This window comes from Herpailurus yagouaroundi, unplaced genomic scaffold (assembly GCF_014898765.1).
Source record: "Herpailurus yagouaroundi ecotype Mexico unplaced genomic scaffold, PumYag 196, whole genome shotgun sequence".
In the NCBI taxonomy this organism is placed as follows: Eukaryota; Metazoa; Chordata; class Mammalia; order Carnivora; family Felidae; genus Herpailurus; species Herpailurus yagouaroundi.
In genome coordinates, this window is record NW_024412427.1 from 33,550,785 (window position 1) to 33,560,734 (window position 9,950).

General features: G+C 40.7%; 1 long non-coding RNA gene across 1 annotated transcript; it reads left to right on the forward strand.

Moving 5' to 3' along the window:
* Positions 1-1,737: 1,737 nt before the first annotated feature.
* On the forward strand, positions 1,738-9,699 carry LOC121012016 (uncharacterized). Its single transcript, XR_005781917.1, has 2 exons — positions 1,738-1,808; positions 9,411-9,699. It is a non-coding gene; the product is annotated as an uncharacterized LOC121012016 (long non-coding RNA).
* The last annotated feature ends 251 nt before the right edge of the window (positions 9,700-9,950 follow it).

Below are 9,950 nucleotides of genomic sequence, written 5' to 3' on the forward strand. Positions count from 1 at the left end.
CATCTGAAGTTAGTTTGTGTGTTTTTTTTTCTTTCTTTTTCATTTTTTTTATAAAAAAGATCTCTTCACTTAAAAAATGTGTGGGTCATTAGACCCCACTCAATAAAACTGGCTTTATTGATTTGAAAGAATGGCATATTAAAAAGCAGGAGCCGTGTGATGTTGTACATATCTCCTGGCCTTCTGTGGGTTGTTTTTGTAAATAAAATCTCTGTAGATGGACTGGACAATCTTGAGGCGGCTCTCCCTCAGAAGTGGTCTGCCTTGCTGGTGCACCCTACCCCTACAGTGTTTTCTAAAGTTGTCAGCCATGAGGCCTTATTACAGAAAAGATGGAATGACAGTTACTGGAATTCCTTCCCCTATAAATCATACTTTGGCATGAATGTTTCTGTGTTCATTAGAGGAGTACAGGGCAATGGTTGAAGTGTGTTCATGGAGGTTTTTTATAGGCTTCTTGATGAACTAGAGCCAAAGGGTTCACACACTGGCAAGCAAGTCAAAGCCCTCTTTCTAGATATTGAGCTTCCACTTTGTTGTCTTAGAAACTCACAGTAAAATCAAAGAGTTAATAATAATTTATAGACTCTGCCCTGCTTTCCCATGTCACCTCTAGTTAGCGACCTCAGGAAGGGCACAGGGGTGACGTACAATATTTCAAAGTTGGCTGTGCAGTTATGGCCTAATTTACAAGCCGTTTAAAATCTGAACTCAGCATCTCGTATTCCTTGGTGCCTTGTGGAGAAGCCCTTCAGCCTTCTAAGTCATTGGAAAGACTTTCAGATACTTTCAGAGACTCCAAGTCCATGTTTAAAGATTTTAAGTGCCTGGAGTACTGACACAAATTCATTCTTATAATAAACAGTGTGTTAAATGGATGTATGGAGATGTGTTAAATGGATCTTTCCAGCAAAGATAAGGAGATGGTTAGAAGATTGAGAGAGGATGGATATGCCCCTTTGGAAGTTGGCACTAAAGTTGACGATATTTTTTAACTTTTCAGAAAGCTGGTGTCATCAGGCAGCAGCTGGTCTCAGAGCTGAGGCCACCCATTCTGTCTCTGGCAGCAAGGCTGATGTGCCCTTGGCCCTGTGCCACTCTCCCCTACCTGGAATCCTTGGGTTTTCTAGACTCCTGGGTAAGTGAGAGGGGAATGACATCAGTTGCCCGAACCTTTGGATGCTGATCTAAAAACATAAACCAAAATCTAACACCTGAGCTCTACACATTCCCATCTGAGGAAGAATCTGTTTTTTCAGCAACAGGGCGAAAGACTGCTCTGTCTTTGTCAGACCTGCTCCAGGGCTAAGCACAGAGGTGGGAAAATTTGTCATCAGGGCTTCTGTCACTTTTCCTAACCACTTCACTCTTACAAAAGAGATGGTCAGGGTTCTACAGTGATCAAGCCTGGTTGCTGTAAGGGACACTAACATTGCTCAATGCTCAGTGTTAGCCCTGGATAGGCTCGGACTCATTCAATCTTTACAGTAGCTCTAGCAGTCAGGGACTGATACTATCCCATTTTAGAGGTGAGGAAATAGAGGCCCAGAGACATTTACATCTGCCCAAGACCACACGGCTGATGAAAAGCTGAGTCAGGATTTGAGCTCAGATCCGCATTCACTTTGCAGCTGAAGCACCCTATCATAATGGCACATGGCACCCAGATGAGTTTGTGCTCTAGAGTTCTCTGTCCTTTGTTTTCCTAACTTCCATGTTCTGTGTACTGTGTAATGGTCAACAGTTGGGCCCTGCAGTCAGATCACATAGTTTTAAGCTGCAACCTCATTGCTTTTGGAAGAACTTGGGTGAGTAACTTGTCCTCCATGGGCTTTTGTTGCTGTATATGAAAATTGGGGTAACAATAGTACCTGCTCCTAAGGTTGTTGTTAATTATATGAGTTAAACGGTGTCAAAAGCTGACAGCAGTGCCTGGGTACACAGTAAGAGCTTAATGAATGTGAACTATGGTTGTTTTTGTAACTCCACTGTTAACCCTAGTGTGCTCCAGATGGGAGGGTAGGTGGTGGTAAGAGGTGGTACTCCTCTCTACTTGGGTCGATCCCACAAGAGTCCGAATCAAACTATGCAGCATGTTATGGCCTTGGCATGTGTTACTGCTGCCAGGATCCTGCTGGACAAATCTAGTTACATGGCCAATCCCATTATTGATGGATGGGCCACCAAATTGTATGGCAAATGGGGGAGTGAAGGATTGTAAACCGCAACCCCATCTACCACAAAAGGTACCATTTTCTCCAAGCTTCACCAAAGTACTCTGAAAAAAGGATGTAAGGGGGACATCATCATCATGATAAAAATGAGGCTCAGGGTACATGTTGTGGTTCCCATTATGGCAGACACTGGGACCAGTCCTTGAATTCATTTTTCCTATTTTACCCAGATGTTATGGCGAGTTGCACATTAAGGAGAGGCTGCATGTTAAGACTTGAATCTCTGTGGTGTTATGATTATGATTCACATGCAGTATGTCCTGGTCTTGTATCAGGCACATGAGCTGTCTTATTTATTCCTCTCACAGACGTATATATGGTTGGTCTTATTGTTATCTTCCCTATTTTATAGATGTAAAGACTGAGGCTTCTTGCTCCCATGTAGCAAAGAGCCTTTGTGAAAGCCACATCCCACGGTGGTCCTTGCTTTCTCTAGGTATGACATGAGGGAAACATGTTTTCCCCTCTTTTCCTTCACATGGAGATTTTCTTGCATTTAAAATCCCGTGATGATAGAGATGGTTTATTTAGAAGAGCTTTGGACTCCTTGGAAGAAAGTTCCTGCATAAATTTGAAGTGTTCTGGTGAGATGGTATCCTGGAGACATATGTGTGAATAATAAAAATGTCAGCACCTGCTGCCAAGAACCACCGAATGAAAGGAAAGGAAAATACCATACATCAAAGACAGTTAGAGGTTTATTTAGATTTTAAGTCCCCTGGGCTAGGACCACACCTAGTACATTGTCACATCCAATAAATGTTGAAAAGCAATTGTCCAGCACATGATACACAGTTGTGGTGACATCCCAGACCACCTCTACCATAGCAGACACATATGGTCCAGTCACAATGGAAATCCACTCTTTGCTTATGTGCTCTGTTTCCTGAGCTCTTCCTTATTAGCATAAGGCTCCGTGAATGAACCAAGGCAAGGAGTTGCTTTCTAGATCAGAGAAAAAGCTCTGTGAGGAACAGCTAGTGTGGGCTAAGGGGCTACATTAGTTAAAATCAAACTGGATGAGCCTGAGACATAAGTTTTCAGGCTGAGAATTAGTTCAGACAGAAGTTCATCACACCCAGCTCTCAGGTGCCTCTAGTCTTTGTGGCAGACCCTGATGGTTCCCTGTTCATGTATTCCAAGGGCTTCTTACTGAAAGCACACTGGGTTCATTGTTCAAGGACTTTATTGAGCCACAGGAGCATACTTTGCTTGCCTGGGGTTGGTGCAGACTGGCATTTGGGGGGTGAAAAAAAACCCCAGGACCAACTCACAACCCATCTCAGATAGGAATTGGTGGATTAAAGATGTAACTCCTTTGCCCCTCAGTGGGATGACACAGAAGCATGTTCTACACCCTCTTCCAGAGGATTCCATACCCTCTTCCAGGGTATGGAGCCCCAGTTGCCCATAGAGGTAATCTGCTTATTTACCATCTCCACCTATTGGCTTCCATCCCTCTCCTGTCTCATTTCCTTAATCCCACATTCTGTCCAATACTGCTTGGGATTATCTCCCAAAGAAAGCCTTTTGTCTCAAGGTCTACGTCTCGGAGAATATAATTTAAGACAGCCTTTAAAATCTAGCATAAACCTTTCTCCCACTAGTTCTATGAAAAAGAGTTTCAAACCATGTGAAGTCATAGAACACTCTTTTGATTACTGGTGCCACAGAGGAGGGTTAGGGAAGACTAACTCCTCAAAGCAAGGTGAAGGATGGGAGCCTGGTGGGTCAAGGAGGTGAGCAGGTAGGAAAGTAGGAAAGGGTCAAGCAGGAGGCACAGAGACCCTCAAAGGTTTAAGAGAATAGGCTGTTGACACATGGAAATAGGTATTGTGACACTTAGATTTATTTTCAGGAAAACTGTTCACCACAAACCCAAAGTTCCCCTAAACAATTCCTAAGAAAAGCTTCCAGAAGTTTTGAGAATCTGGTGACCATATTTTCTGAATCAAAAATTGGGAGCCGGTCTGCTAAAGAATGTTTTGTTTATGATTTGTGAGTATATCTGCCCAGAAAAAAGACAATAGAAAGAATATTGGGAATTGATCCTGCTCCAGAAATTCTGAGATTTGTGGTCACCATACTCAGGGGTCGTGTGATTTAGTGTCTCAGCAGACTGTGTGTGTTATCTTGTGCGGGGGGAGCAGGGGGAATAAGATCAAAAGTGGAAATTAGAATATTCAGATTTATTGAGATTTTACAACAAAGCTTATTCATTACATTGATGCCATAATTTTGTTTTTTTAAACTTTTACCACAAATTAAATAATTAAGTACTTATAGACATACAAATGTTTATAACACACACAAAAAAAACCCATAGATATTTTATTTGTAGGGTGATGGAAATGAGATTCTCTGGGTAACTGACAGAGAGTAGACTATGAAAATTTATTCACTGATTTAACTCATATTTATTTATGACTTACGGATATTCACTGTGCAAACCCTTATTCTGATAAGTAAAACAGGCAAATTCTTCATCCTCATTAGATAGGCATCACAGATAAATAAGCGAAGATACAATTACAAATTGCAAAGGAACTGAAAAGCATGCAATAAGAATCTCTAAGATATTTTTTAACAGAGATCTAGAGGTCTCTGAGGACACATTGAAGATGAAACAGTAAATTAATGGTAAGACTGGTGTTTAAACCAACATTTCTTGAACCTTACAACAAGAGTGCACAGATAAAGTACCTGGAACATTGTTTTGCATATGTAAGGTCATCAGAATAGTTAACTCCTTCCCCTCCATTCCTTTTTTTTTAAATATGGAATTTATTGTCAAATTGATTTCCATACAACACCCAGTGCTCATCCCAACAGGTGCCCTCCTAAATGCCCATCACCCACTTTCCCCTTCCCCTCCATTCCTAGTTTATGAGTTGTCAATATGTAAGGTACTTAGAAAAGTATCTGGCATATGATAAGTATTCAAAATGTTAGTTCCTATTACTGTTATTATTGCTACATTATTCAGCTTTCATTAGGAAACAAAAAGTGTGTCAGCCATGGAGGGGCACCACCGAGTTCTTCATTGGAAGGAATCTGCTCTAAGAAGCAGTTGATTGAAGTGCAAGGTGCCACACCTTCAGATCCACCATCATAGTTATGCTGAGGCTGTGCTTTCCCCACATTGGTCACAACCAATGGCTGAACATAGCAAGGCTGCTAGAACCAGCCCCTTCTTGCCAATGTGGGACTCTGTATTAGTAACCTCTGCTTGGGGACTCCCAGTTACCCCAGCTAAGACTTTCACAGAATTTCAGTCTGAAGCCCCATCTCCCCAGTCCCTATCTCCCTGACTACCTCGCATCTAATCTCATAAGAAATTCTCCAACGAATCTCCTTCATGTCCAATCTCATATTCTTTCTTAGAGGACCCAAACTACACAGAGCAAGAAAGCACCATGAGCCCACAAAACACAATTCAGTCTAACACAAGTCTATCTTGAATGCCTCTAAAAACAGCTTAGTTTCTCAAAGTTTCAAAAGCACTTTATCATGCAGGATCTTGTTTCTTGAGTGGAACTGGTAACACAAAAATGGAGCACCGTACAAGATGGCCTCTACATAGAAGAATCATCTGATAGGGATCTGAGGTCACTTTTCTTAGATAACTGCCTGCTCACTGAAGGTCAATCAGAAATCTCTACTTTACAACCACTATATTGCATCCAGCCTTTCTATTCCTTTTACATCTTAATGAAATACCAACCTGCTATTTCTGTGCATTGTCAAAAGGGTTGAAGATGAAGCAGGAGGTAAGCAACTGGTTATTCTAGCACAGGAATGGGGTGAGAGAATCATTATTCATATTGTGTAGACATTGTAGATTTTTGCATGACTCACCATGTAGTTATTTTATAGGCCCTGATAATTATTATATTCACATTTCAAATATAAACTTGCTTTGGTATGCCTCGATGACACAGTTGGTTAAGTGTTTGATTCTTGATCTCAGTTCAGGTCATGATTTCACAATTTTGAATTTGAGCCTTGCATTGAGCTCTGTGCTGATGGTGTAGAGCCTGCTTGGAATTCTGTCTCTCCTTCTCTCTACCCTTCTCTTGCTTGTGTGTGTGTGTTTGCACGCTCTCTTAAAAAAAAAAAAAGCAAGAGAAAAGAAACTTGGTTCTATCCAGTGGGTGGTCAGACAGTAGCCATTTTAACTCTTTTTTTGGGTCGTAAATGTCTCATTATTTTCTAAATGGTGTCTCTCTACCTACAGTTCTCAAAAAACATTGGTGTTTCAGTTGCTCTTCATACTTGCCAACACGTCGGTATGCTCTGCCTTTTTCAGTTAGTCATTCAAACCATCCTGGTTGATATCCATTGCTATCATGTTGTGGTTTTAATTTGCATTTACCTCATGAATAATTGTGTTGAGAATCTTTTCATATGCTTGTTAGCCATTTGGGAGTTTTCTTTTGTGAAATGTCAGTTCAAGTCTCTTGACCATTTTTCTATTGGGTTTTGCAGCTTTTTCTTATTGATTTGTAGGTATTCTTTATATATTCTGGCAAGTCCTCTGTCAGGCATATATACTGTAATAACCTCTCCTGCTTTATGACTTGCCTTTTCAATCTCATAGTGATGCTTTCCAGAAAACAGAAGTTCTTAATTTTGACGTAGTCCAGTTTTTACAAGTTTTCTTCATGCTTACTGCTCTTTGTGTCCTGTTAAGAAATCTTTGCCTTTATCAAGGTCATAACTTGCATTTGTAAGTTGTGTACTCCTTTCTTCCCCCCCAATATATTTTCTATTTCTCTCTCTCCTTATATCTATAACTGTATATCTATCTATCTATCTATCTATCATCTATAATAGTTTAACAAACATTTTATATAGCCTGACATAGATTCAATATGGCTCCTCATGATAAGACTCTGATGTAGGAGCTACCCCTATTTTAAAGCTTAAAAAAAACTGAGGCCAAGAGAGGTTAAGTAACATATCCATGGTCCAGCTAGTGTGGGTGGGAGATGGGGATGAATCCAGTCTGGCTGCAGAGTCCATGCTTCTGGATCCCACCTTAGCCCAGACCTCCCAAATTCTGCTATTTTTCTAATTTTTGAAATGTTTTTTTTAAAAAAATTATTTTTAGAGAGAGAGAGAGAGGCAGAGAGAGAGCAGGTGAGGGGCAGAGAGAGGGAGACACATAATCCAAATCAGGCTCCAGGCTTCAAGTTGTTAGCACAGAGCCTGATGTGGGACTCAAACTCAAAAACCATGAGATTATGACCTGAGTTGAAGTCAGATGCTCAACCAACTGAAGCCACCCAGGCACCCTTCCTTTCTACTACTATTAATTCTTTCTAGATAAAATAAAAGTTGCAAGAAGCCACCAGCTGATGTTACATTTTTTCTTTTTATTTGGACAGACTCTGAGTTTCTGAAACGGGTGAACTAACCTTTAACATTGAGAAACCCAGATCCTACCATCATCGAAATATTGGCGCATTTTCTCATTACAGTGAATATAGTGAAGGGTTCCAGATCTAGAGCATGTATCTGTGCCTAGAGACCGGTGAGTTGTCAGATGGTAGCTGAAGCAGAGATGATGATGAATGAGATCAGATTTGTCAAAGTTACAGTGGGATTCTTGCCACACTACCCCCCCAACTTGAGGACATAACTACCTCATAGGGAATTAATGGGCACATCACAAACCTGAGGGCTTTGAAGGGTACCAAGGTCTGAAATAGTTCAAAAGTTTGGGATAAAATTCTAGATGACTTTTAGTTACAACTGGAACCCATTTGGAAAGTTTATTTTCTTTTCTTCTGAAATGGAATATTGGGGGAAAACTTCTAATTTTGAGTTTAGTGCATCCAAGACAATTTCCCTTATGTTCTCTTATATCTCTTTATTTATTAATAATAATAACAACAACACTCAGGGGAGTTGCAGAATACTAGAATTCTTTGAGATAATAACACTTATTCTTCCAAGGACAAAAGCAGTTGCAGTGGTGAGGACAGGAGAGGGGGAGAGATGGGCAGGGAGGGGGAGAGGGATCAGGAGAATGCCAGAAGTTTGAAGTCAGACATTAAGGAGTTGAACTGCTGGTTCCACCACTTTTGATAACTGATTGAAGTTCTGATCTCTTCATCTGTGGAATGGCTTTAGTGGTTCTCCATCTCTTGGTCCTGGTGAAGGAAGACTTAGTTATATGAGACATGCAGAGAATCCACTACATTTTGCATTGGGCACTCCATAAACAATGCTTCCCCAGATATCCTCATTTCCCAATTCTTTTTTATTGTTTATGATCATAGTTCCTGGCAAACAAATCCACTGGGGCCAGCAGGCACAGATTTTAATATGGATGAATGTGTCCTACAAATGCACATGTGCAGTCTTTGATTTATTAGGACAACTTGAAATGAAAGACTGCTGTGTAATTTTTGGGTGGGGTGGTCTTTGATAGCCACTCAATTGCTTTGAGGGAGACATCTAATCTGTAAGATGAGGTTGTTCTTTCTAGTTTTCCAACCCTGTAAGCTGCTGCAGGATTAAAATGTAATAAAACACAAGAGAGCTTTGCACAGCGGAAGTCAAGGGGAGACATTAGAGCTACACTTCTTCCCAGTGAGCATTCGTGAGGTGTTCTTATTGATTGAATGCTTCTTTATAAGGGCATAGCTACCAATAAATTTTTCTCACAACATTTTGGTGAATAAAAAGCTATTTTACTGTGCATTTAGAAAATCATCATACACTTATTATAATTAATATGGCTTTCAAAGAAGACAGTTGCTCTCAGCTGAGAGAATATGGTATGTGCATACAAAAAAACAGCCCAGGGAAAAGTATAATTGAAAAAAAGACCTTCAAAATTTGGGTCACATGTCCTCAAAGGGTTCCTGAAAGTAGAATGGACAAAAACAGTTAATTCAATATGCCATTTTGTCCATTCAGTGTTCAAATTTACAACATGGAACATGAATGCAGCCAAAAAATCACATCAGAAATTAAAACAACAACAACAACAACAACAACAACAACAACAACAAATCGAGCATCAGACTTGACTGCTGTCTATGCTAATATACAGTGGACTCCAGACCTACCTAGAAGAGTGGGCACTTTGGTCAAATGTAGTGAAAATCAACCAATAATATAACTTCATTAACTATTCAGAAAATTGATGTTTTGTGCTTTCAGATTCCTGAGATGCCTACAAGGACTTATCTAGCCATGTGTTGCAGACACACTGATGTGCTGCCCAGACTCACCTTCAAAGCAGAACTTGTTTCCAGTTGTGGAGTTATGGGCATGGTGGGGGTACCCAGCTGCCAGCACCTTCAGGCTTTGCCTCAGCTGCAGATGGCAGACTTGCTGGAACTCCAGTCCCTCTCAAAGTGAAAAAAGAGAATACAAGTCTGGCAATTTCTGCTTTATGCATGACAACGGGTGGTCCCCATCATGATGATCAAGATTTGTCATGCCTGTACCACAGTTTGACTGTTTCCTCTGCCCCATCTTATTTTTGCTCCCTTTCCTTCACAGGTGTTGACCCCTGTTAACAATTTACTTTCAAAACTCTGTCTCAGTACCTGTTTTCAGGAGCCCAACCTGCCTCACATGCTATTCTTCTAGACTGGAGGAGTAATTCCAGCTATTACTGAACCTTGATGGCCCACACAGAGATTCTGACAAGGTGGTAACAATGAAAGCTGGTAGTTTGACCTTATGGGTATCGGG